Genomic DNA, 27751 nt, shown 5'->3' with positions numbered 1-27751 from the left:
TTGTGGATTGTTGAGATTAAATGGGATAATGGAACCAAGTGTAAAACTTTGATCATTCAGTCCAGCCAGGTAAGGACTGGATACCTGTTTGTTGTCCCCAAACAACACCAGCCCAGGAGAAGGCTGGTGGTAAGCCAGATCAAGAGACAGGATGCTCTCCGAGGCCCAGTTCCTCAATAAGAGCTGAAGGCACAGCTCCAACCTGTGCACGTTGTAGGGGACTGCCGCACCTGGGGAGCCACCCTTGAGCTTCTACTGGACAATTCAGTGGGTGATGAGATTTGGGCCAACTGCCAGGAAGCAACCACAGACCTGAGTTGCCAGAGAAGTCACCATCTTTTCAAAACAGCAGGACCACATATGAATCCCCTTGGAACACGTCTAGACTCTTTGAAATCTCTCTGCTTACAGAGGCTGCCAGTGAAAATGCTTTCCATAGCATTACAGGGTGGACTTCAGAAGTGAAAGGGGAGAAGTAATTTCATGCATAGGACCACCAGCCAGAGAATGACAGCAGATAAAATGAGACACATGATGAAAAGTGCCCACAGGGAAAGTGTGACACAGAATATTAAATTGCAAAGGATTCAGAGCCCAGATAAATAGCATGAGCTAATATCAGCCAAGGAAAGTATGATTCGCTAGATGTAAATAAGCGAGTTCACACTAATACTTACAAACAAGCCTTTTAAGAATTTCTTTCAAAGGAAGGAACTTGAGCGCTGACTCATCACTGTGGCCCACAGGTGAGGACACGGTGACTGACTTGAAGTCTGGGGCACTCAGCCAGGCTTCACCCCTGGGTCCAGCAGGCCCAGTTGGCGTAGCCCACCCAGGCTAAACCTGGCTGGAAACAAGACAGAAAGCATCAGGGGAAGAGAAGAACACACACACACACATATTCTTCATACACACACACATACATAAAGCAATTTATTTTAAGGAATTGTTTCACACAATTGTGGGGACTGCCAAGTCTGAAACCTGTAGGGCAGGCCAGCAGGATGGAAATCCCAGTAAGGGTGAGGTTGCAGATTTGAGGCAGAACTTTCTCTTCTGTAAACTTAAAGTCTTTTCTTTAAAGGCCTCCAGCTGCTTGGAGGAGGCCCACCCACATTATCAAGGGTCATCTCCTTTGCTTAAAGCCAACTGATTGAAATGCTAATCACACCTATGAATACCAACACAGCAGCTTCTAGGCCAGGATTTGACCAAACAATTGTGCACCATAACCTAGCCAGGTGAGCACATAATGCTCATCATCATGCACATGTATGCATATATGTATGTATATGTGTGTATGTGTGCGTGTATGAATACATGTGTGTAGGTTTTTTTACTATAGACCGCATACGTTCTCTGTTATATGAAGCAAACTCTATTGATAGTAATAAAAGTGGTCAAAAGAAAGTACAAAGAATGTGGAATTTCTACTAAAGCATTCTATCCAAAAAGAATGCAACATGAAAGCATATGGGCTCATTAAGGTAAACTTGGGAAATGCCAGAAAGTAGAGCAAAGAGTGACTAGTTACCTATTGTGCCTGTTTGAAACTATGGTACCCCAAAAAAGCTATGTTTTAATCCTGATCCAATCTTATAGGTCCAGACCTTTCGTTTAGGGTGGAAACTTTTGATTAGGTTACTTCCATGGAGATTGGCCCACTCGATCATGGGTATAACCTTGTGGTTCAATGGAGATATGACTCTGCCCTTTCGAGGTGGATCTTGATTAGTTCACTGGAGTCCCTTATAAAAGGGAGATATTTTGGAAAAGCATAGTTGCTTCAGAGCCAACAGAGATGCAGACATTTGGAGATACTTGGAGTGCTGACAGAGAGAGTAGACACCTAGACACAGATGTTTGGAGATGCAGAGCCCCATAGACACTACCATGTGCCTTTCCATGGGATGCTAAGCAAGCTAGAACCTAGAGTTTTGCCCTAGAGGAGCTACGGGAAGGCCCACAGATGCTTAGAGAGGAAACCACTGGAATCAGAAGCTGGAAACAGTGGAACCAGGAATAAGGACCAGCAGATGCCAGCCATGTGCCTTCCCATATGACAGACATCAGCCTTTCTTGAGTCAAGTATCTTTCTCTGGATGCCTTAGTTTGGACATTTTTAAGGCCAAACTTGTAACTTAATAAATTCCTTTTTTGAAAGCCATTCCATTTCTGGTATATTGCATTCCAGCAGCATTTTACAAACTAACATACACATATTTCCATCTCTTAAGCTAAGTCACTGTTCTCATTTTCTCTATTTCCTTCCAGACTTTTCTCAGTGACTATATTTATTTCACATGCTGTATACCCTTTTGCACCTAATATTATATCTTAACATCTTCAACATTATATTCCCCTTAATCGTCCTTTTTATGATGTGTAACATTCCATCAAGGAGACAGTCTCATTCACTTTTATCCATTCTTCTATTTTCAAATATAGATGTCGTTTTGAATTTCCTCTAGTAATCACACAGCCATGAGGAAAGACAGAGAGACAAGAAATTGGAAGGGAGGAAGGGAGAGAGGGAGGAGCAGAGGGAGAGAAGATCTCTAATTGTGGATGTTTCTTCTTGTCCTCCACAAAATCGGAAGCCAGGACTGAGGACAATGCTCCCTATGCACTGGTCTGACCAACCCTGGCCCCCGTGCTGCACTTCTAAGGATGAGTTAGCTGGTGTTATGAATTGAATTGTCCCCCCAAAAAGTATGTTCAAATCCTAGCTCCCAGTTCACAAATGTGATTCTTTTTGGAAATAAGGTCTCTGAAAATTTGATTAGCTAAGGTGAGGCCAAACTGGAGCAAGGTGGTCCTTAATCTAATATGACTAGTGTCCTTATAAGAGGGAAATTTGGACACAACACACACAAGTGCCAGGGAAAAGGCCATGTAAAGGCAGAGGCAGAGCTTGAAGTGCTGCAGCTGCAAGCCAAGGAAACCAAGGATAACCATCAACCCACCAGAAGGTAAGAGAGGCAAGAAAAGAGTCTCCCCTACAGGTCTCAGAGGGAGCCTGGCCCTGTGGACTTCCTGATTTTAGAGTTCCGGGCTCCAGAACTTTGAGACAATAACTGTCTGTGGTTTTAAGCCAACTACTTCTGGCACTTTGTTACCACAGTCCTAGGAAATTCGTTCAGTTGGTGATGCCACAAGTCACCAAATGTTCATTGGGAGCATGTGGTCCACTAAACCCCTAGATCTCTTTCCAATAAGCGATGAAAACCAAGCAGTGCATGTAAAACTGGTGAGATATGCATCAAGCCTGTGGACTAGTTGATTGTACTGTGCCAATGTCAATTTTCTGGTTTTGATAACATATGCAGTTTGGTAGACGCTCCCATTGGAAGATGCTGGGGGAAGGGCACACAGAAATTCTTTGTACACATTTTCCAACTTCTTGTGAGTCTAGAATTATTTCACAATAAAAAGTATTAAAAATGTATAAGTTATCAAAATTGACTCTTACACATAGGAGGTACTCAACCTTTATTTAATGATTGAAACTGAGAGAATTTCAAACACTTGCATATGTGCATTCATTTTCCTGAATCTAAGTGCAAAACCTCCTTCATTCACTGACCTCTCCATCTTGCTGGCTTCCAGGCATTATTCCAGCCATTCAGGAAGAGTTTGAAGATCCTTTTGAAGATTCTCTTGTCCTTCATTACCTCTCCTATCCACCCTGCAAATTTCTTACAAATGCCTTTGATGACCTCCCTTTTGCCCCTTTCCCCAGATTTTCTACGGAATCAACCAGCATTTTTATTATTATTATTATTATTATTGCTATTATATAATCACAGTTTCAGAACAATAGCAAATGAGTTGAAGGGCTGTTGACTATAGGGTGGGGATGGGGTGAGGTAGGAAGATGGCAACTTTCCAACTTGATAATGGTGGCCCATTGGGAAGCTACAGCCAGAAAACTCTTTCAGAGAGCTTCCTAGAGGTTGTGCGAGCCCAAAGCTGGAGGCAAGAAACCAAAGTGACAAAAACAGGGAGCCAGAAGAAACTAGATCTCTGTGCAGCCAGGGGAGTAGGGGGTTTTCAATGAGAAAATGCAGCTGTTGACAGAGAGACAGTGCTGATTGAGAACAAGCTGCAGCAGCACAGAAAATGACATGGCCAAGCAATCCAGCTTCAGCCCTGCTCTTCCTTCCAGGGGCTCATGGGGCCATAACTACCTGTTTGCTTTTTTGATTCCACCACCTAGTCAGTGGCTTCCAAAGTAGGACACATATGTCCCAGGATGAATACAAGACCTACTGAAGAGGGTAGGGGTGATGGGAGAAGATACAAGAAGAAAATATTAGAAAATTAGAACATCTATTTAAATTCACTTTTTTCATCCAGTTTTTAATTTCTATTTTTATGGCCATCCTATAATGTATATAAGATATTAACACATTGGATCATGCATATAATTTATAAATAAATACATACTTGGAGCATTAAGCTTAAAATGTTTTACCACTGGAGTGCAGGATCAAGTATGTTTGGAGGCCACTAGACTAAGCTATAGGCTTCTTACACCTAGAACCTTGTCTGACTTGGCTTTATCTTCTCATCTATACTTAGAAGAAATGGAGTGAAATAAATGAATGGATGCATGCATGCATGCCTGCATGAATGAATGAGAGGCTTTAGTCATAGACTTCTTTGGATTCAGTATTCTCAAAAAAATATCTCTCTGATCAGAATATGAATTACCTGCCATTTCTGATATGACATATGTTTATTTGTGGCCAGCCTTCACCTACTTTTTTTTTTTTAAGTAAACTTTTTATGTGGTTTCTTGAAAATCTGGAAGGAAGCTCAGCCACAAAAACCATTCCTTCATCCCACTAACATTTGTAGAACACCGGTTTTTCGCACCTGTTTAGACCCAGGTACGAAGAGACAAAGGTGAGAAGATGGTGCAGCCTGTCTCTGGATGGCTGGGGAGGACAAACATAGCTGATAGATGAATCAAGACTGGCCCACTGTGCACTCAGGAAAAGGGGAGAGAATGTGCTTGAGTGGCTAATGCACAGAACTATGGCTCCCATGGAGGGGACCAGGGAAATTGGTCCTTGAGCTATGCCTAATGAATTTGGATGACACTGATGGAAGAGGAAGGGTAGCCAGGGCATTCGGGGGATGGGGGGAGGAATGGCACAGACAGAGAAGAGGTGGCAGTAAAGACAAAGTGTATCCAGAAAACACCAGGAGTCTAGTTGGTTGGAGCATGAGAAATGTGGAAGGAGGCATTGGCATAGGGGAGAACAGTTGATAGAGGGCACATCACAATAGGCTGTACATGCCAAACCTAGAAGGTGAGAATTCACTCAGGTGGCATTGGGAGTCCCTGAAGCCCTAGCAGCTCAGTAGGAAGCTGTGGGTCAGCTCCAACCCTCGCTTGAGAGGCCCAGGGCTGGGAATAGGCATTTCTTGATCATTTCCTAGTCAAGACATGGCCTCAGCAGTGGCATTGCTGCAAAGAAAAAGAGGAGACCATGTTCTCCCTCTCTCCACTGTCTTCATCTTCTTTCTCTGGGGCCTTTCTGCTATGTCTGTGTCTAGCTCTCCCACTAGCTCTGCGTGCGTCAGAAGATTCACGCCTTCTCCACCTTGGTAAATTCCAGACCTGTCCCAGTTCCAAAGACCTCTCCACTATCTGTTTCCTCCGCCTGGATCTTTCAGCCCAAAAGTTAATCTCATTTCCTCATCAAGTCCAAGAATCCCGTTGCCTGTGCAAGACAAATATGCTTTTTCAAAAGATGACCTTTGGCACAAAACTATTTGTTCCTTTTCCTATGGCCTCAACGAGATATTAGAGAAGTGAGAAAAACAGTCAGGCAATGAAGTGGAAAGCAAACCTTGACGGGAAAACTTTGAGAGTCCAGATTTTCAACAATTAGAACCGACGGGCCGCCTTCCTCTCTCGCCTGGGCTCACCTGTGAGCCAGATGCTGCGAGGACAGGAGGGAGAGCTCTGCTGGACCCGTGGCACTGCAGTCGTGATTCAGTGAACATTCCAAAAGCAAAGGCAATTCTGGTGACCCTGTCCTGCTGCCTGTTGTCCCCTTCAGAGCAGGGAAGTGTGAAACGTGCAAGAACTGCTGGCGTGGTCCCTTCTCACAGTATGAGAAGATAAATTGCAGGTCCTTTTCAGCATTTGAAAGTACTGATGAAAGAATCTCCTTCATTCAAACACAAAACAAAAATAAAACCTGCCTTTTCCACATTTCCCCTCAAAGCCAGGGCCTGTGTTCTAATGGCGAGGCTTCCCGTCATTACACAGACCGATTTGCATCTGTTTTTCATCAGAAGCCTCAGTGTCAGCCCTTTCCCACTGGGCCAGCTGTTCATTATTCCAGAGAGCAGAGCTATCAGGGACACACGGCAATCCTTCTCCCTAATTCAATGTCTGTGCAAACCCACCTGGGGAATCGGTCCCAGCCCACCTGGGGTGAAAATCTAACATGGCCTGGTCTGGAGATTTTCTGCCTTCACCCAAGCCAGGGGACAGGAGTTCAAGCACCCCTGACTGACATCACGCTGAATCAAAGCTCCCACACACCCCTTTGCTGGGTGAAAATGATCCTGAGTACAAAGCCGGCCTCCATCCGGAACCTGCAAGGGAGATGAAAAGCCGCAGGTGACAGACTGAGGTTGCAGTTAAATCACACTGATTAAAAGGAGAGCTTCTCAGGCAGCGCAAGCCCCGAGGGGGCCAGCACAGTAAGTACCGCCGCACACGGTTTTTAAACCATCGTTTACCGTGTGGTCTCCCATTTCTCCCAGACCTGACCCCGCGTCTGTGCTGCAATGCCCTCACATCCCTGCAACCCACTTAGGTCCCAGGAATCCAGAGATGACGATGGGTGGTGGGCGAAGCCCGTGACTACGGGCAGAGTGGCACAAGGGGCCCCAGGCCGACCTTGGATTTTTGGGCCCCACTTCATCATTTTTGGTGAAAACTGACCCCGCTCAGCAGGGGCAGGTACTGTGTGTCTGTTACCCATAGGAAAAGGACAGGGTCAAATGTCATACCAAGGGGAAATGTGCCCTCTGCACCCGTGCCCTCCCACCTCTGTCTCCAGGAAGCTCACATCTAACAAATCAGATATTAGCACTGTGACCCCTAAGTACCTCAGAGTCGAGTTAACCTCTGAACTCATCAAGTGACACCCAGCCAAGGTTTGGCGTCATTTACTCTTAGCTTACCCCAGGGGAGCTGAAAGAGAAAGAATCGCTCAGAATCCTGGTGGATGGTTTGTGGCATCTTTACGGCTTTCCCCTAAGGTAACAGATGGTTTCACCTTCAGCTGCTCAATAAATAAAAGGGCTTTTATTTTACTTTCTTGTTTTAATCTCTTTCAAGCTCCACCTCAATTATCTCAGGGGAAAAAAAAAGCTCAATTGCAATATCCAGGTCTTTCAAGATAGATTAACTAGCTGTCATAAAGTTGTCTAAGTTAGGCTTAAAAATCATGGAATGCTTAATCATTACCAGGGCAAAAATTGGCTTTCTGAGGGGGAGCTTGAGTTTCCCGGAAGGCGCTGGGAATCTACTATTACACTGCAGTGTTTTTAGAGAGCAAGGGGGTGGGGGTGCAGCAGCCTTCCCCTGTCTGTAAAGATCTGTTTTCCTTGGTAACCTGCTTGAGGAGGTCACATACCCCTGCAGGAGAGCTGCTCCTAGATGAAGCCTGGGGTCTCAGTATAGTCGACAATTTATCATTTTTTAACATGCCTGCAGCAACATGCATTCACTCATTTCTCATCTACTCGCCCATACATTCCTTGAGCACTTACTCTTTGCCAGGCTCTGTGCTAAGGGTTCTGAATTCAGGGCCAAACCAGTCCCCACCCTCGTGAAACTCACATTCTAGTGATAGGGACCAAATAATAAACAACTTCATGCATGATATCATACCAGGTAGGGAGAAACACAGCCCCATGTGAGAAGGCAGAGAGGACCCTGAGCAGGAGAAGAGGGGCATGTGGGGTGACTGGAGAAAAACCTCGCCAAGAAGAGGGCATTTGTGCAGAGAGCTGAATGAATCAAGGAAAGAAACTGTCATGGTCAGGTTCATGTGTCAACTTGGCCAAGTGGTGGTTGGGCAAGTGCTGGCCTGTCTGTTGTGATGAGGACATTTCATAGAATTAAATCATGCTCACATCAGCTCCATCCACAGCTGATTCCATTCGTAATCAGCCAAAGGGGAGTGTCCTCTGCAATGAGTGATGCTTAATCTAATCACTGAAAGCCTTATAAGGAGGATTCAGAAGAGACAGGCTCTTCCTGTTTCGGCTGGTGAGCCTCTCCTGTGGAGTTCTTCCAGACCCTCCATCAGAATCGTCAGCTTCACAGCCTACTCTGCGGAGTTTGGACTCTGTGTTCCCGCGGTCACATGAGACACTTTTATAAATTTTATATTTGCGAGTGAGTGTTCCCTGTTGATTCTGTTTCTCTAGAGAACCCTAACTAATACAGAAACCAAACAGGTATGGCGAGAAGAACTTTCTAGGCAGAGGAAGGAGCAGTCCTGACTTAGGAACACACCTGTGCTCAGGAGTCATCCAATGAAGGTGAGAGTGGGATGAGAGAGGCCGAGGACAGTGACAGGTGGAGTCAGAAAGGTGGACAGAGGCCAGGCCATGTCATCCTTGTCAGCATGGCAGGGATTCGGATTTCATTGTTTTTAAGATTTCTTCTGTCTTTGGTTGGCGGCAGTTTCCCTGTGATGCATTTAGGTGTCATTTCCTTTGTATTTATCCTGCTTGAGGTTCAGAGTCTTTCTGGAATATGTGGCTTGATGTCTTTCACCTGTTTTTGGAAAATTATTATAGAATTTCTTCAAATATTATTTCTGCTTCATTTTCTCCCTTCTCTCCTTCTGGGACTTCAAACATATGCTTGCTAAACATTTTCTCAGCATCCCTATGTCTCTGACCCTTTTCTGCTTTCTTCTCTCTGTGATTTTTTTTGGCATAGGCAGGCTCCAGGAATCAAACCCAGGTCTCCAGCACAGCAGGCAAGAATTCTGCCTCTGAGCCGTGGGTGCACCACCCTCTGCTTCGTTTAAGTTGTTTCTTGGTTGAGTTCACTAATTTTCTCCTTGGCTATTTCTAGTCTAATCAAACCTGTACCTTGAGGTCTTAATGGTTATTGTATTTTTCAGTTCCAGAATTTTCTTTTGGTTCTCTTTTATAGTTTCTAGTTTGCTGCCAAAATTTTCAGTTTATATTTATGTGCTTGAGCATACTAATAACTATATCAAGTTATTTTAGGTCCATTATTTGTATTCCCTGTTGGCTTTTTTTCCTTGCCTCTTAATTCTCTCTCCCTCTCCTCTCTCCCTCTTTCTCTCTCTCTTATAATGATATTGTCTTGCTCCTCATGTACCAGGCTATTTTGGTTGGATGCTGGGAATTATGTATGAAAAACATAGAGACCTACAAGAACTAGGGGAGTGTTACCTTTTTTCAGACAAAATAAAATTTTCTTAAAAATTAAAATAGCGGCGGGCCATGGTGGCTCAGCGGCAAGAACGCTTGCCTGCCATGCCAGAGGACCTGGGTTTGATTCCTGGTGCCTGCCCATGTAAAAAATAAAAAAAACTGAAATAGCTATTGAAATTGCAACCCAAATCAACTTCATCTGAATGGAGATTGAGCTCATTCAAAGCTAGGCCTCATTCCTCGTGACAGCCGGTCTATTTCTGGTTAACCCTTACTCTTAAATCATGTCCCTGTGGCATCCTCCCAACAAATACTGAAAGGGGATGGGGAACTTTTTTCCAAGGTCCCTGGTTCTTTATTATCTAGCAACAGCTCTGCTAGCTTCTCATCTCTTGATCACCTCTTCTGGAAAAAAAAAAAAAGACACCTAGAGGGAAGAATACAATGTTTGAGCCACGAACACTGGCTCACCTTTTGGGGTTTCATTCCTTCCCCAGATCTTCACTGCCTTGTTCTCTCTCCAATGCCTTTAGATACTTTTAAAATATTTTCTCCATTTATAGCTGTTTTTAAGAGGAAAGCTGAATTTTATTCCATATGTGTAATAGATTGTTTGCAAAAATCTCAACTTCTCTTTCTCCACTTCTTCCTATATGTATATATTTTCAAATATCAATCACACACATAGACAGCATTTATAAATTATGAACATGTTTTGTTATATCATGTACATTAGAAAAACGTACATTATTAAGTAGACAGTTTAAAGGGTGGGGAACAAGGAAATATAAATAAAAGATCTCATGTTGTCACCTGCATCCCACCCTAGAGACCAGTGATCTCCAAGGATGGTGCAAACTACTGTGGGGCTGGTGGCTAGAGAGGAGGTGATGGGAAGTGGTTGGAATTAGAATGTGGTTTGAAGGTAGAGTTGAAAAGACTTGGTGGTAAATTGGATGTGGAGTATAAAGGACAGAAGGGATTTAAGGACAAATTCTGTATTTTCAGTCCAAGCAACTGGGTGAATTCTGGTGCCATACTGAGCTGGGAGGACCAGATCAGGGTTAGGGATCAAATGTCTATTGCCCCTCATGGCAAATTATAGACCCTGGAATCTAAGTCAGCAGCAGCTTTTACCCAAGAACCCTTTCCTGTTTCAGATTCAGAGCCCCCAGGCAACATGGCAGAGGACAGGGTACCTCTCAAGAGGTTAGGACTGCTTGCCAAGGAAAGAATAGGCAGAACATATCCCTCTAACTGAAGTCAAACTCATAAGAAGTTTGTGTAAATTTAAATCCCCGCTTCCACAACCTCTTCCCACCACTTCCAAACTGCTCCATAACTTTAGGGCCTCTGGGCCAACATTCTCCTACCTGGGTTCTTCAGAACACCAGTCCTGCTGTAATTAATGCAGATTCCATGACTAAATAAATAAAAGAGGAGGGTTGTCATGACCAAGTTTGGGAAATGGTGCCATAAATGAAATTGAACATATTCCTTTACTGCAGGACTTCTCATGCCTTTAACATGCTAATATGTGTTGTGAATCTCTAAGATTCCAGGTATGTAGCAGTCCTGAAATTTATTTCTTCTGAATGCCTATTAAGAGTTCATGAAGTGAAAAGTATGTGGGGACTTCCTGGAAGATGGCGGCTTAGTAAGACGCGCGGATCTTAGTTTCTTCTCCAGGACACCTACTAGGGGAGTAGAAACGATACAGAAAGCGCCCAAAGCCACAACAGAGATAAAAAAGACAGCGTACCCCATCCTGGAACGGCTGGCTGGCTGAGAGAAGCAGCTTGGGTGAGATCGCCGAGGCGCGCGGGCCTTACCGGGCGGGGTGGCAAGCGGCCGGAGTTACTCCCTTCCCCCTTCCCGGGCCGGCTGGGAGAATTGGAGAGGCGGTCCCCTGAAACAAAGACGGCTGGCGCCCACACCACGCGCAGCCCCCGGACCAACTGAGAGAATTGGATCGGAAACCCCCAGGCCGCGGAGAACGGTGACGGGTGGGGAAGGCCCCTTCCAAACCCGTGACTCCCGGGGAACGTGCACTCTCTCAGGCGGGCCGCTGCCGCTGGCGCCCTCCCGCCACGCTTGTTGCCCAGGGCCGACTAGGAAATTCGGACGGGCTCTTTCCCTGGCTGCGGCGACCAGCAACCCTCCCTGCGTTCGGACCCCGGGCCGGCTCAAGCCGCTTCGGCTAGCGAACCCCCAGGACGGCGAGAGTTTTCCAAAGTTTAAGGTCCCACAGCACCTTTTACTGGTGGGACCCGCAGACAAACGTGTGCCACGAGCGCCACCTACTGGGCAGGATAAGAAAAACAGAACCCAGAGATTTCACAGAAAAATATTACAACCTTGCTGGGTCCAACACCAAGAGAAATCTGAATAAATGCCCAGACGCCAACAGCAGAAGATAACTGTCCACGCTCAAAAGATTGAGAATATGGCTCAGTCAAAGGAACAAACCAATAGCTCAAATGAGACACAAGAGCTGAGACAACTAATGCCGAATATACGAACAGAAATGGAAAACCTCTTCAAAAATGAAATCGATAAATTGAGGGAGGACATGAAGAGGACATGGGCTGAACATAAAGAAGAAATAGAAAAACTGAAAAAACAAATCGCAGAACTTATGGAAGTGAAGGATAAAGTAGCAAACATAGAAAAAATAATGGATAGCTACAATGATAGATTTAAAGAGACAGAAGATAGAATTAGTGATTTGGAGGATGGAACATCTGAATTCCAAAAAGAAACAGAAACTATAGGGAAAAGAATGGAAAAATTTGAACAGGGTATCAGGGAACTCAAGGACAATATGAACCGCACAAATATACGTGTTGTGGGTGTCCCAGAAGGAGAAGAGAAGGGAAAAGGAGGAGAAAAACTAATGGAAGAAATTATCACTGAAAATTTCCCAACTCTTATGAAAGACCTAAAATTACAGATCCAAGAAGTGCAGCGCACCCCAAAGAGATTAGACCCAAATAGGCGTTCTCCAAGACACTTACTAGTTAGAATGTCAGAGGTCAAAGAGAAAGAGAAGATCTTGAAAGCAGCAAGAGAAAAACAATCCATTACATACAAGGGAAACCCAATAAGACTTTGTGTAGATTTCTCAGCAGAAACCATGGAAGCTAGAAGACAGTGGGATGATATATTTAAAATACTAAAAGAGAAAAACTGCCAACCAAGACTCCTATATCCAGCAAAATTATCCTTCAAAAATGAGGGAGAAATTAAAACATTCTCAGACAAAAAGTCACTGAAAGAATTTGTGACCAAGAGACCAGCTCTGCAAGAAATACTAAAGGGAGCACTAGAGTCAGATACAAAAAGACAGAAGAGAGAGATATGGAAAAGAGTGTAGAAAGAAGGAAAATCAGATATGATGTATATAATACAAAAGGCAAAATGTTAGAGGAAAATATTATCCAAACAGTAATAACACTGAATGTCAATGGACTGAATTCCCCAATCAAAAGACATAGATTGGCAGAATGGATTAAAAAACAGGATCCTTCTATATGCTGTCTACAGGAAACACATCTTAGACCCAAAGATAAACATAGGTTGAAAGTGAAAGGTTGGGAAAAGATATTTCATGCAAATAACAACCAGAAAAGAGCAGGAGTGGCTATACTAATATCCAACAAATTAGACTTCAAATGTAAAACAGTTAAAAGAGACAAAGAAGGACACTATATACTAATAAAAGGAACAATTAAACAAGAAGACATAACAATCATAAATATTTATGCACCGAATCAGAATGCCCCAAAATACGTGAGGAATATACTGCAAACACTGAAAAGGGAAATAGACTCATATACCATAATAGTTGGAGACTTCAACTCACCACTCTCATCAAGGGACAGAACATCTACACAGAGGATCAATAAAGAAATAGAGAATCTGAATATTACTATAAATGAACTAGACTTAATAGACATTTATAGGACATTACATCCCACAACAGCAGGATACACCTTTTTCTCAAGTGCTCATGGATCATTCTCAAAGATAGACCATATGCTGGGTCACAAAGCAAGTCTTAACAAATTTAAAAAGATTGAAATCTTACACAACACTTTCTCGGACCATAAAGGAATGATGTTGGAAATCAATAATAGGCAGAGTGCCAGAAAATTCACAAATACGTGGAGGCTCAACAACACACTCCTAAACAACGACTGGGTCAAAGAAGAAATTGCAAGAGAAATTAGTAAATACCTCGAGGCGAATGAAAATGAAAACACAACATATCAAAACTTATGGGACGCAGCAAAGGCAGTGCTAAGAGGGAAATTTATTGCTCTAAATGCCTATATCAGAAAAGAAGAAAAGGCAAAAATTCAGGAATTAACTATCCATTTGGAAGAACTGGAGAAAGAACAGCAAGCTAACCCCAAAGCAAGCAAAAGGAAAGAAATAACAAAGATTAGAGCACAAATAAATGAAATTGAAAACATGAAAACAATAGAGAAAATCAATAAGGCCAGAAGTTGGTTCTATGAGAAAATCAATAAGATTGATGGGCCCTTAGCAAGATTGACAAAAAGAAGAAGAGAGAGGATGCAAATAAATAAGATCAGAAATGGAAGAGGAGACATAACTACTGACCTCACAGAAATAAAGGAGGTAATAACAGGATACTATGAACAACTTTACGCTAATAAATACAACAATTTAGAGGAAATGGACGGGTTCCTGGAAAGACATGAACAACCAACTTTGACTCAAGAAGACATAGATGACCTCAACAAAACAATCACAAGTAAAGAAATTGAATTAGTCATTCAAAAGCTTCCTAAAAAGAAAAGTCCAGGACCAGATGGCTTCACATGTGAATTCTACCAAACGGTCCAGAAAGAATTAGTACCAATTCTCTTCAAACTCTTCAAAAAAATCGAAGTGGAGGGAAAACTACCTAATTCATTCTATGAAGCCAACATCACCCTCATACCAAAACCAGGCAAAGATATTACAAAAAAAGAAAACTACAGACCAATCTCTCTAATGAATACAGATGCAAAAATCCTCAATAAAATTCTAGCAAATCGTATCCAACAACACATTAAAAGAATTATACACCATGACCAAGTAGGATTCATCCCAGGTATGCAAGGATGGTTCAACATAAGAAAATCAATTAATGTAATACACCATATCAACAAATCAAAGCAGAAAAATCACATGATCATCTCAATTGATGCAGAGAAGGCATTCGACAAGATTCAATGTCCTTTCCTGTTGAAAACACTTCAAAAGATAGGAATACAAGGGAACTTCCTTAAAATGATAGAGGGAATATATGAAAAACCCACAGCTAATATCATCCTCAATGGGGAAAAATTGAAAACTTTCCCCCTAAGATCAGGAACAAGACAAGGATGTCCACTATCACCACTATTATTCAACATTGTGTTGGAGGTTCTAGCCAGAGCAATTAGACAAGAAAAAGAAATACAAGGCATCAAAATTGGAAAGGAAGAAGTAAAACTATCACTGTTTGCAGACGATATGATACTATACGTCGAAAACCCGGAAAAATCCACAACAAAACTACTAGAGCTAATAAATGAGTACAGCAAAGTAGCAGGTTACAAGATCAACATTCAAAAATCTGTAGCATTTCTATACACTAGTAATGAACAAGCTGAGGGGGAAATCAAGAAACGAATCCCACTTACAATTGCAACTAAAAGAATAAAATACCTAGGAATAAATTTAACTAAAGAGACAAAAAACCTATATAAAGAAAACTACAAAAAACTGCTAAAAGAAATCACAGAAGACCTAAATAGATGGAAGGGCATACCGTGTTCATGGATTGGAAGACTAAATATAGTTAAGATGTCAATCCTACCTAAATTGATTTACAGATTCAATGCAATACCAATCAAAATCCCAACAACTTATTTTTCAGAAATAGAAAAACCAATAAGCAAATTTATCTGGAAGGGCAGGGTGCCCCGAATTGCTAAAAACATCTTGAGGAAAAAAAAACGAAGCTGGAGGTCTCGCGCTGCCTGACTTTAAGGCATATTATGAAGCCACAGTGGTCAAAACAGCATGGTATTGGCATAAAGATAGATATATCGACCAATGGAATCGAATAGAGTGCTCAGATATAGACCCTCTCATCTATGGACATTTGATCTTTGATAAGGCAGTCAAGCCAACTCACCTGGGACAGAGCAGTCTCTTCAATAAATGGTGCCTAGAGAACTGGATATCCATATGCAAAAGAATGAAAGAAGACCCATCTCTCACACCCTATACAAAAGTTAACTCAAAATGGATCAAAGATCTAAACATTAGGTCTAAGACCATAAAACAGTTAGAGGAAAATGTTGGGAGATATCTTACGGATCTTACAACTGGAGGCGGTTTTATGGACCTTAAACCTAAAGCAAGAGCACTGAAGAAGGAAATAAATAAATGGGAGCTACTCAAAATTAAACACTTTTGTGCATCAAAGAACTTCATCAAGAAAGTAGAAAGACAGCCTTCACAATGGGAGACAATATTTGGAAATGATATATCAGATAAAGGTCTAGTATCCAGAATTTATAAAGAGATTGTTCATCTCAACAACAAAAAGACAGCCAACCCAATTACAAAATGGGAAAAAGACTTGAACAGACACCTCTCAGAAGAGGAAATACGGATGGCCAAGAGGCACATGAAGAGATGCTCAATGTCCCTGGCCATTAGAGAAATGCAAATCAAAACCACAATGAGATATCATCTCACACCCACCAGAATGGCCATTATCAACAAAACAGAAAATGACAAGTGCTGGAGAGGATGCGGAGAAAGAGGCACACTTATCCACTGTTGGTGGGAATGTCAAAGGGTGCAACCACTGTGGAAGGCAGTTTGGCGGTTCCTCAAAAAGCTGAATATAGAATTGCCATACGACCCAGCAATACCATTGCTAGGTATCTACTCAAAGGACTTAAGGGCAAAGACACAAACGGACATTTGCACACCAATGTTTATAGCAGCATTATTTACAATTGCAAAGAGATGGAAACAGCCAAAATCTCCATCAACAGAAGAGTGGCTAAAGAAACTGTGGTATATACATACGATGGAATATTATGCAGCTTTAAGACAAGATAAACTTATGAACCATGTAATAACATGGATGGACCTAGAGAATATTATGCTGAGTGAATCCAGCCAAAAACTAAAGGACAAATACTGTATGGTCCCACTGATGTGAACGGACATTCGAGAATAAACTTGAAATATGTCATTGGTAACAGAGTTCAACAGGAGTTAGAAACAGGGTAAGACAATGGGTAATTAAAGCTGAAGGGATACAGACTGTGCAACAGGACTAGATACAAAAACTCAAAAATGGACAGCACAATAATACCTAATTGTAAAGTAATCATGTTAAAACACTGAATGAAGCTGCATCTGAGCTATAGGTTTTTGTTTTGTTTTGTTTTGTTTTGTTTTGATTTTACTATTATTACTTTTATTTTTTTCTCTATATTAACATTCTATATCTTTTTCGGTTATGTTGCTAGTTCTTCTAAACCAATGCAAATGTACTAAGAAATGATGATCATGCATCTATGTGATGATGTTAAGAATTAATGATTGCATGTGTAGAATGGTATGATCTCTAAATGTTGGGTTAATTTCTTTTTTTCCGTTAATTAAAAAAAAAAAAAAAAAAGAGAAGGGATAATTGGAGATGAAGGGATACAGACTGTACAACGGGACTGGATATAAAAACTCAGAAATGGACAGCACAATACTACCCAATTGTAATGCAATTATGTTAAAACACTGAATGAAGCTGCATGTGAGGTATAGGTTTTTTGTTTTTGTTTTTTTTGTTTTTTTTTCTTTCTATTATTGTTTTAATTCTTATTCTGTTGTCTTTTTATTTCTTTTTCTAAATCGATGCAAATGTACTAAGAAATGATGAATATGCAACTATGTGATGTTATTAAGAATTACTGATTGTACATGTAGATTGGAATGATTTCTAATTGTTTTGTTAATTCTTTTTTTAAATAATAAAAAAAAAAAAAAAAAAAGAGTTCATGAAGTGATTTTTTCCTACCAAACAATTCAGGAAATACAACTCTAGACCAAGAGTCAGCAAATGGCAGCCCATGGGCCAAATCCAGCCCTTCGCCAGTTTTTGTATATCCAGCAAGTGAAGAATAGTGTTTATATCTTTAAACAGTTGGGAAAAAAATCAAAAGAAGACTAATATTCATGTGAACATTATATGAAATTCAAACTTCCGGGTCCATAAATAAAGTTTTGTTGGCACACACCCACACTCATTCACTTGCATCTTGTCTCTGGCTGCCTTTATGCAGAGTTGAGTAGCTACGGCAGAAACCATATGCCCCGCAGAGCCTAAAATATGTACAATCTGGCTCTTTACAGAAAAAGTTTGTCCACCCCTGCTCGAGACTTTCCACACAATATAGCAAGAAAATGAGTGCTCTGTCGTTCCTATTTCATCACTGTTATTCTTATTTCCTCTCTTCTCTTCACGACTTTACAAGCAGGAACCATGCCCTGTAAATTTTTTGTCTCTGGCCGGACAAAATTTTTTGTCTCTGGCCCAGCTGTGAGCATACAGATGGATATCAAATGTCTGCATGGTGGTTTTCTTGCTAAGTGTACAGTATTTGTTTGGAGGTGGCATTTTTCAAAGGCCATTAGGAGGTACGTAAAAATGGCAGCTGTGAGAATATATCTATTGGGGAAACAAGCTTCTCTGTGTTATTCAGACAAGCAAGGGTGGGTCCACTACATGGAAAAGTCCCGGTGTTGAATGTACGTCGACCCCCAAGTGACAGTCCCTTGATCATTTTTCTTCCAGGGAAGAAATTTAAGCTCCATGACTGACTCACGTGATGTATTAGCTTCTTAGCATGGAACCTTCCAGTGCCAACCAGGGACAGTAATAATACCCCATTTTGAGGTGTTTTCTTAAGTTAAATGAGAGCAACTGAAAGAGAGCATAAATGTCAAAACCAGTTAGTAAATGGTTAAAACACCGTAATGGTAACTTCCAAACACCATTCTGACCAGCTCATTTCAAAATTTGTGGGGTCCTGGGCAAGAGTACAGATGGAGACCTGCAAACCACACATCGAAATATTTAAAATAATAAATCAAGTTAATGGACTGCTAAAGTCAATGTAGCTCTATCTTCTACCCTTGGTAAATATACCTCATAGCAGCCCAGAAAGCTAGATTTGTGTTCAGAATCCTCAGACTCTTAGGAGCTCTGTGGCAAAGTAGAAACATGGCAGTGTTAGAGGAGCCAGCCCCTGGCCACTTACCTGGCCCCTGTCCACTCCCCAACTTGTTCTCCAACTTTTCCCCCCAACCCGATTCTGTCCCACACCCTAAGAAGCCTCACGTGACCTTGGAGACATCTCAGCTCATACAAACAAACTCCGTCCACCTCCTTGCACCACGACTTGAATCTCACAATCACCTGGGAAGCCAGTCTTAGGTGTGGAGGTCACAGCTGCCTCCCCGCACCCACTCCACTGATCCCCAAAGGCTGGATATACTGAGCTAGGATGGGATGGACCCCACCTTAGCACCAAACAGACCTGATTGGTTCAAGGTTTCACTTGAACCCAAGGGTTCACTAAGTCAGTTCACTCAGAACCAATCTCAGGAACTTTGTTTGTAAGGGAGGGAGGAAATGCTGCTCTTTGCCCAGATATCTACAAGGATGTATGAGGCCCCAGGGCTCCTGGCCATCATCTTGCAACCAGTAGGGAAGCCACCTGCAGACAGAGATGGCTCATGAAGTAGGTCAGGCCAGAATCAGGAGACTCACAGAGAAACAGAACCAGAGCCTGAGAAAGTTATGTCTGAAGTCCAAAGTGGCAGAAGTTAGTGTTCATCAAAGATTCCTTGTGCTCACCGGTATTTCCCAGCATCCCTTGCAGCTAGGTTGGAGCTCTGTAACTAGCTCTGGCCAGTGGGTCATAAATGAAGTGACATGTGTGACTGCTTGGTTAAAGCAGCTAGGAGCCCATGTGCCACCTCTGTCCCTCTCTGCTCTTCCCAGGATGCTCTTAGTAGCCATATGCTGAGATAGCAGCTCCACAAGATGTTGTCTCTGCCTCAGGAACAGAGGAGAGCCTCACAGACTGGCTCCAGATTGCCAGTGAGCAAGAAATACACTTAATTGTGTTTTACTTCCATTCCTTTAGTGGGCATAACCCTGATTCACACCCACCCTACCCCTGGACTTCTAAATGGCCAAAGCCAATAAATCTCCTTACTATTTAGAGCAGATAAAGTTAGGGGTTTTTTGTTACTTGCTGCTGGAAGCAACCAAACTGATACCCTATTGTCACCATTTTTTAAATTTAGAAACTGAAGTTTGGTGAAGTAGAGTGAATTGCTCAAGTCATACAGTTAGTATGTGACAAAGCTGAGCTTCCAACCAGCCCCGATGTCATGAGCCCTGACACCAGGATTTCAAGAATCGTGTGATCCACAGACCTCCCCAATCAGAATCACTGGGGAGACAAATTTAAATGTTTTCAGAACATATATTCCATGGCCCCACAAATACTGACCCAACGGCCCCTAGAAAGTGGCCCAGGAATGTGTACTGAACAAGCTTCATGTTGAAGAAGACCTAGTCTAAACAAAGAACCCTCATAAGTATGCACAGGAACACATGTTAGGGGAACTGGCTGAAAGACATCCATCTGGAGTAGAAGCAAAGGCCAGCTGGCCATCCTCTACAGTGCAGGGTGTTTGCAAGAGCTGAGAAACAGTTGAGGAAAAAGTAATCAACAAGGATGCACTCCACTGGCCTTTGCATGTAATGTCACCAGTAAATGGCAGCCGTCTTAGTTGTGGTGTCATAGAATCAAGTTCCAACTCCAGATCCTCTGGGTGTGAATTCATTTTAAATAGCATCTTTGAAGAAGTTTTAGTTAAGTGGAGGCCAAACTGAAGCCAGGAAGGCCTTAATCCAGTGTGACCGGAGACCTGATACACAGAGGAAATTGGACACGGTAGGAATAAGTAGAAGAAGATTGAGTTTTTAGATGACCAGTAAGCCAGGGCCAGGATGCTAGAGACATCAGAGAAAGCGTGGCCTGCCAGCACCTTGATTCTGGACTTCTAGCCCCAAAATCGTGAAACAAAAATTCCTATTGTTTAAGTCAGCCAGCCTGTGGCTTTTGTTGTGAACACGCCTGGCAACCTAAGACAGGTGATTGCAGCTTTCCTGCCAAATGTTTTCCAATATCCCCCAAATTATAAATTCTAGGATGAATCAGAAATCATTCATTCAGAAAATATCCTTTTCCAGTACAGAGACAGAAATTTTATTGCCCAAGAAAACAGAGCCTAGACGGTGCCTGGCACAAAGATGGAGCTCAGGAAAGAGGAAGCACCTACCGAAATGCACCAGTGCCACCCCAAGGACGATAAGGTGAGCTATCCGGAGGCACACAGCGCTGGCAAAATTTGAAAATAAGTAAATAAATTGATAAAAATAGTGCATGAATGCAGTCCATTGTTCTGCCATCCACCCTCTCAGACTTTCCAGGAAGACAGATGGAGCAGGGGAAGAAATAGCACTGCTGATTCATTTCATCTTGGGCCTCTCTTGATTTGCTGTCCAAATAATACATGCTGGACGTGCAAGCTGTTCATGAATGCCCAAAAAGGGAAGGGGGAAAGAGGAACACCCTTGGACAAAACTCCAGCAGCCAAGTCGAGATGCTAAACCATATGCATGTCTTTGCGTGGGTTGAAATCTATTTTCTCTGGTTCGATGGATTATAGCACCCAAAGTTTCCAGAAAACGTCAGACAAGTTTACCACAGCAATTAAGTTGTCTGCCATCTGCAAGAGGCTTGGCTTAAGGTTTAGTGAAGTTAAATATATTTTGAAAAGAAAAAATTAAGACTTTCGATGCTTGGCAACATTGGGCTTCAGAGAGTCAAAGGAATCTCGTTATCCCTGAAGGAATCATTTAGCAGTGGCATGCTGAATTCTCAGAACTCTGAAAATGTATTATTCCCTGAGAAACTCTGCACCTAATCTGGGGATTGGCAACGTTAAACCTTTACTCGGAAATTCAGCCAAGCTGTTGAGATTAACACCCTTTATCATCTTCCCAAATGGCAGGTTATTTTCGGAAAACCAGACCTAAATATTAACTGACTTTCACATCCCCGCTCCACAGTTCCTTTAAAGTAAATAAGTGTCTAAAACGATAACTGTAAGACCTACAGTTTACAAGTCAGAGGAGTGTCTATCTTCTCTCAGCAAGATTTCCTGGCTGAATCAATGCTTTTGTGAGCAAGGCAGGAGGAGGTGGGAGTCTTCGTGCATACTTCACCTTGGCCTGGGAAGAATGTAATGATTTGCCCATCTTCAGCCCAGAGTTAATATTCATTCTTTTTTGAGAAAAACTATTTCAAGAAACAAAAGTACAGTTTGATTTTCTCCTCTAACTAAACAAGGGGTAAAAAACAGGTATCTTCTCATTTTTCTCCAGGGAGGTGGGGGTAACCACCTGGTCTGTAGCATTTGCCGCTTTCCAGGGTACAAATATTCTTCCCTGGCCAGTGTCACACCATCAGGTTTAACCACCAGGTCGCAAAATTCTTGAATATTTAGTGATCAATTCTCAGAAGTGCTTACAAGCCAGCTTCAGCCCATCACTTCATTGAAGAGAATTTATGATTATTATTACTCATACATGAATGACTTGTCCCACAGAGAGAAACCACTTTACTAGGCATTGACAAAATCCCAATAGAAAAGGTTCCTGACATTAAGAACCTTGCAATTTAACAAGAGGAAAAAACTTGTAACAGTAAAGGCCTCTAAAAACACAGCTGTATGGATATTTCTTTCTTCATACTAGATCAGTTAGGAGCATTCTCTCCCCTCTTGGATCCAACCTTTGAGCATAGTCACAATATACAAGAGAGTTCAGACAGGTGCAGCTAAGACGGTGCCAAGTGCTACAATCCCATGGTATCAGCACAGTTAAGCATGAAATAGTGATGTGGAAGACCTGGAAAGCTCTTTATGAGTCCATGAGAGTTGGCATTTGGAAGAAGAGTTAGAAGTTACTCTTTTTTGCTCCAGTGATCAAAGCTAGGTCTATGGGATATAAGACATAAGGAAGCAGATTTCTGCTCTATGTAAGGAAAAAGACTTCTGAAGGTATGTGAGATGTAAGGAAGCTATTCTATCAGAGGAGATGAGGCCATAATAGTAATGACAGCCTCCTACTTATAGCACCTCTACCCATTTAGATTATTTCATGTGTAGTCTCTTGTCCAGTTTGCACAAAGACCTCGTAATAAGGGCATTAGCTACTGTTTTCATTACCTACTTTCTAAACAAACACCATACAATAAATTGGTGTAACAACAGGAATTGATTGGCACACAATTTCAGAGGCTAGAAGGCTTACCTCCTCCTGGGGTCAGTATCTCCTGGCTTGCCAGCAACCTCTGGGGTTCCTTGGCTTTTCCATCACATGGCAATACACATGGCAGTGTCTTCTCCTTTCTCTTCAAGGTTTTATTGACTTCCACCTTCTCGCTGCTCCTTGTGGTTTCTCCTTCCATTTCCAATTTTCTTTGCTTTTAAGGACATCAGCCCTAATGGACTAAGCCCCTCCTCCCCATTCAATTTGGGCATCTTAACTAATAATATCTTCTAAGATCCTATGTACAAATGAGCTCCCACCCATAGGACCAGAGGATGGGACTTGAACATGCCTTTTGTGGGGACATGATTAAATTCTCAACAGCTACCCATAAAGGAGTAGCTAATGATGAGGAAACTGAGGCTCAGAGAGATCACATAGCTTCTCTGAGGGCCTCCACAGCAGAACTCAGAGCAGATGTCCTAATTGAAGTGATATTTCCTCAGAAGAACTCTATTGAGGTAAATCGCTGGGTAAAGACACTGCACCTATCCCTGGACTGGGCACCATCACAGACATTGGGTCAGGGCTTGAGGTGCACAGGAAAGCATGCCGTGTTGCTGTAGATTTCTAAACCAGGGCACAGTGAGAGTGAAAGAGCATTCTCCTAAAGACAATTTCCATTTACCTCCTTACACAATCTGAGGGGAATTAAATTCAACTATCATTGCCCCTGATAAATCCCAGAGTGACTTGGGGAATGAATAAAGAAGTATTTACAAAGTCCCCTTGGGGAACAGGGAGAAAAGAGGAACTGTTCAACTTCCTCATTTGGAGAATTTCTGATATTCTTGCAAGCAGTGGAGACAACCAAATAAATAGGCTGAACCCTCCATCTTGGGGTTCACCCCTATGAAACTTGTTCATGCAAAGGACAGGTTAATCCTACTTAAAATTAGGTCTAAGAGTCACCCCCAGAGATCTTCTTTTGTTGCTCAGATGTGGCCTCTCTCTCTCTAAGCCAACATGGCAAGTGAACTCACTGCCCTCCCTCCTAGGTGGTATGTGACTCCCAGGGGTGTAAATCTCCCTGGCAGCGTGGGACAGAAATCCCAGGATAAGCTGGGACCCAGCATCAAGAGATTGAGAAAGTCTGCTTGACCAAAAGGGGAAAGAGAAACGAGATGTAAAGTTTCAGTGGCTGAGAGATTTCAAACAGAGTCAAGAGGTTTTCTTGGAGGTTATTCTTACGCATTATATACATATCTGTTTTTAGTTTATGGTGTAGTGTAGTGGATAGAGGGAAGTACCTGAAACTGTTGAGCTGTGTTCCAGTAGCTTAGATTCTTGAAGACGATTGTGGAAAGATATAAAGTTTACAATGTGACTGTGTGATTGTGAAAACCTTGTGTCTGATGCTCCTTATATCCAGGGTATGGACAGATGAGTAAAACAATATGGATAAAAAAATGATAGGGAGGACAAAAGTTAAAATAAATTGGGTAGATGGAAACACTAGTGGTCAGTGAGAGGGAGGGGTAAGGAGTACGGTATGCCCTAGTTTTTTCTTTTTTATTTTTATTTCTTTTTCTGGAGTGATGCAAATGTTCTAAAAAATTATCATGGTGATGAATTCACAACTATCTGATGATATTGTGAGCCATTGATTATACACCATGTATGGACTGTATGTATGTGAAGATTTCTCAATAAATTTTAAAAAAACAGACAACTGTCATAGGTGCTCCTACAATCCTGCTGACTGCCTTGGGCATGTTTCTGCAGCCTCCAGGTCAACAGCTCAGAACAAACTGACGTCACTCCTAGGGGGATTTCCTGGTAAATCCTCTCACTCTGAGCCACCATCCACCATGTGGTATTCAAGGATCATGTAACATTCTCCTGAGGGAGGATGATTTCTTCTCCCAGGGTGGTGAAGGGTTGTTGCAGGTTCAGAAGGGTTCCGGAATAACGTAGACATTCCACCACCTGCCTTGGTCTGTCCATAGTCCCCCCAGCCACCTGCACCAGTAAGGCTCATTGTTAACCTGGCAACCCGACAGTGAGACCAGACACTTGGCTGGATCCATGGTCTCACTCACTGATAATTCACTGTGTAGATATCAGTTGCAATCTATCAAATTCATCACTAAACCTCATAATAAAACCTGAAAGAAGACCGCTCAGGAAGCATTCTTCAGCTGTAAGAGATGCCCCCAGATGGGCTAATCACCAGATGTTGTATGCCTCTCTGTACTGACCCTGAACCTGGACCATGCCAAATCAGTCTAGCCAATGGTCCTTTCCACATGCCCCTTGTTCTCCACCCCAACCCATCACCCTTCTGGATGTTGGGAGACTCAGACACTTGAACAGCTACCCTGCCAACAGAGTGCAGGCTGCTGTCCAGCAGTTGGCATTTCTGGCCAGTGAGTACCAGCAGCCATGCTTGCCAGCCACAGGGTAGCCCGCAGACAAGGAACCATCATTCCAGCACCATCCTTTCAGCCTCCCAGTCAGACTTGCTCCTGCCACCTCACACTAAGCGGGCATCTCTGCTTGGAGGCTGTATTAGTTAGAGTTCTCTAGAGAAACAGAATCAACAGGAAATATTCATAAATATAAGATTTATAAAAATGTCTCACGTAACTGTGGGAATATAGAGTCCAAAATCTGTAGAGCAAGCTGTGAAGCTGACAATTCCAATGGAGGATCTGGATAAACTCCACAGGAGAGGCTCACTGGTCGAAGCAGGAAGAGAGCATGTCTCTTCTGAATCCTCCTTAAAAGGCTTCCAGTGTAAGTATCACTCTTAAAGAAGACACTCCCCTTGGTTGATTACAAATGGAATCAACTGTGGATGTAGCCAATGTGATCATGATTTAATTCTATGAAATGTCCTCATAGCAACAGACAGGTCAGCACTTGCCCAACCAGACAAACAGGTACCATGAGCAGGCCAAGTTGACACATGAACCTGACCATAACAGAGGTTAAGTGTTCCGTGAGTGTCTTGTCCTCTCAGAGACAACAGAGATGTTACCTCCATAGCTTGGGGAACTCTGGGTCCTTTTGGACAACAGGGATGAGTGGGAAAGGACCCAGGTTGTGAAAGTATTAGAGACTCCAACTAACAGCAGAAATCAACACAAAAGAGCAGAGTGCTATCTGTGCACACATTGTGTGAGCCCATACCCCACTCCTGAGGAGAAACAACAAGCCCACACATTGCCCCCGGCACAAGACAACGTTTAAAATCATTCTAGATTTGGACAGCTGGAGATTAACCCTCTGGCAATCAGCTCAGAAGACATCAGAGGAGGAACGAGCTGTCCACTCAGGCTAATATGCTATCCATCTATCCAAATTTTATTCCTGGCCTCCAGCCCCACCAAGAGTTACGCATTCCAGCCCCTTGGTGGAGGCAGGAGAGTTATCAGAAAACCACCAGGGCTCAGGGTAGTTTTCCACCACTCCTGAGAGTTACAGGTGGGATTATATCCCCCAAAACAGACTTACTCAAGTCTTAAACCCCAGGCCTGTGAATATGCCCTTATTGGAAATAGTGACAACACAGAGGAATTAGACAAGTTAAGGTAAGGTCATCCTAGAGGAGGGTCGGCTTTGGCCCAATATAACTGGGGTTCCTCTAAAAAGGGGAGAGACATCACAGGCCCAGGGGAGAAGGTCACGTGATAGCAGAGACAGAGATAGAGTTATGCCATAAACCACTACTTGGTCTATACGTGGGCCTCCCCAGATGCCCCCTGCATGGTAAGCCACATGGAGGCAGAAACTGAGTGCCATTGCAGGGTGCTATGCCCTGACAGGGAGGGCCTTCTCAGACTCTGCACCCCAGGCACCTTGTGCTCCTCACCTGTGGTCCACAGGGAAAAGTCTGTGGTCTGCATGTGCCCACACCTACATGGCCACACACCACTCCCAGAGCCCATGGGGGCCCTCGGATGAGCTCCAGGCTGACACCACCCAAAGATCTTGAAACACTCACTTGGCATGAAAGAGGTCTGGGGATTGTCTGCAAATTTCAATCAGCTATACACTCCCAAGCAAATCAGAACCTTCCAGAACCACAGGCCATGCATTATGGACAGCCAAGAGCAGCCCTAAGCAAGGGGAGGGGGCACATCAGCAAGTCATGTGCAGACCACAGCACAGATTTTCCAGAGTTAAGCATTTGGCCCTGTGGGCTGAGGTCTGGCTTTGCTTCTACCACAGGCCCGTTCCACCACCCTAGCCACATTCATTGGTTTCCCACCAAGCTGGGCAGACTGAGCATGGGAGGAGACAGCTCCTCTTGGGTTACTGGGTCATAGAACTTAAATGTATGCACACTTTGGGTGGTAATATAAAATCCCAGCATACCCAGGGGCCTCACAACACGAAGTTCCTGATGAAGGCACGTCTCCTGTCACATAGGCTGCTCCTCGTGGCTCTTGGGTCTCCCACCCGTGATCTCAGCAGTGGCTCCATCTCCTTCCTGGGGCCTTGAACGCTGATTCCTCTTGGTTCTGCAGCACTTCCCAGCCCACTGCTGTCAGGATGGAGCCATGGAGTTAGAAGCACAGAACCTTCCCAGGCTTTGGTCTCTGCCCCATGGTGTGAGACAGCCCAACCTCACAGCTTGTCCTTAGTGTGAAAGGCATGTCCCTCCTTGTTATGACTTGAATTGTGCCCTCCAAAAAGATAAGGTTAAGTCCTGACCCCCAGGACCTCAGAACATGACCTTCTTTGGAAATATGTACCCAGTTGAGATGCAGTCATACTGGACTAGGGTGGAGCCTTAGTCCAATATGAGGGTGCCTTAAAAAAAAGGAGAAAGATGCAAAGTCAGAGAGGGAA

At 43.1% G+C, this 27751-nt stretch overlaps 1 long non-coding RNA gene across 1 annotated transcript in view; it reads right to left on the bottom strand.

Annotated features, from left to right (window-relative positions):
• Window positions 1-603: 603 nt before the first annotated feature.
• LOC143648723 (uncharacterized) overlaps window positions 604-27751 on the bottom strand; it is a 49338-nt gene continuing 22190 nt past the window's right edge. The window contains exons 2-3 of the long non-coding RNA XR_013158746.1: window positions 8558-8821; window positions 604-847 (exon numbers count right to left, since the gene is read on the bottom strand). This is a non-coding gene — a long non-coding RNA (uncharacterized LOC143648723). The remainder of the gene's footprint in view (window positions 848-8557; window positions 8822-27751) is intronic.

This window comes from Tamandua tetradactyla, chromosome 10 (assembly GCF_023851605.1).
Source record: "Tamandua tetradactyla isolate mTamTet1 chromosome 10, mTamTet1.pri, whole genome shotgun sequence".
NCBI lineage: Eukaryota > Metazoa > Chordata > Mammalia > Pilosa > Myrmecophagidae > Tamandua > Tamandua tetradactyla.
The sequence above is the reverse complement of the archived record's forward strand: the minus strand, read 5'-3'. Positions and strand labels throughout refer to the sequence as shown.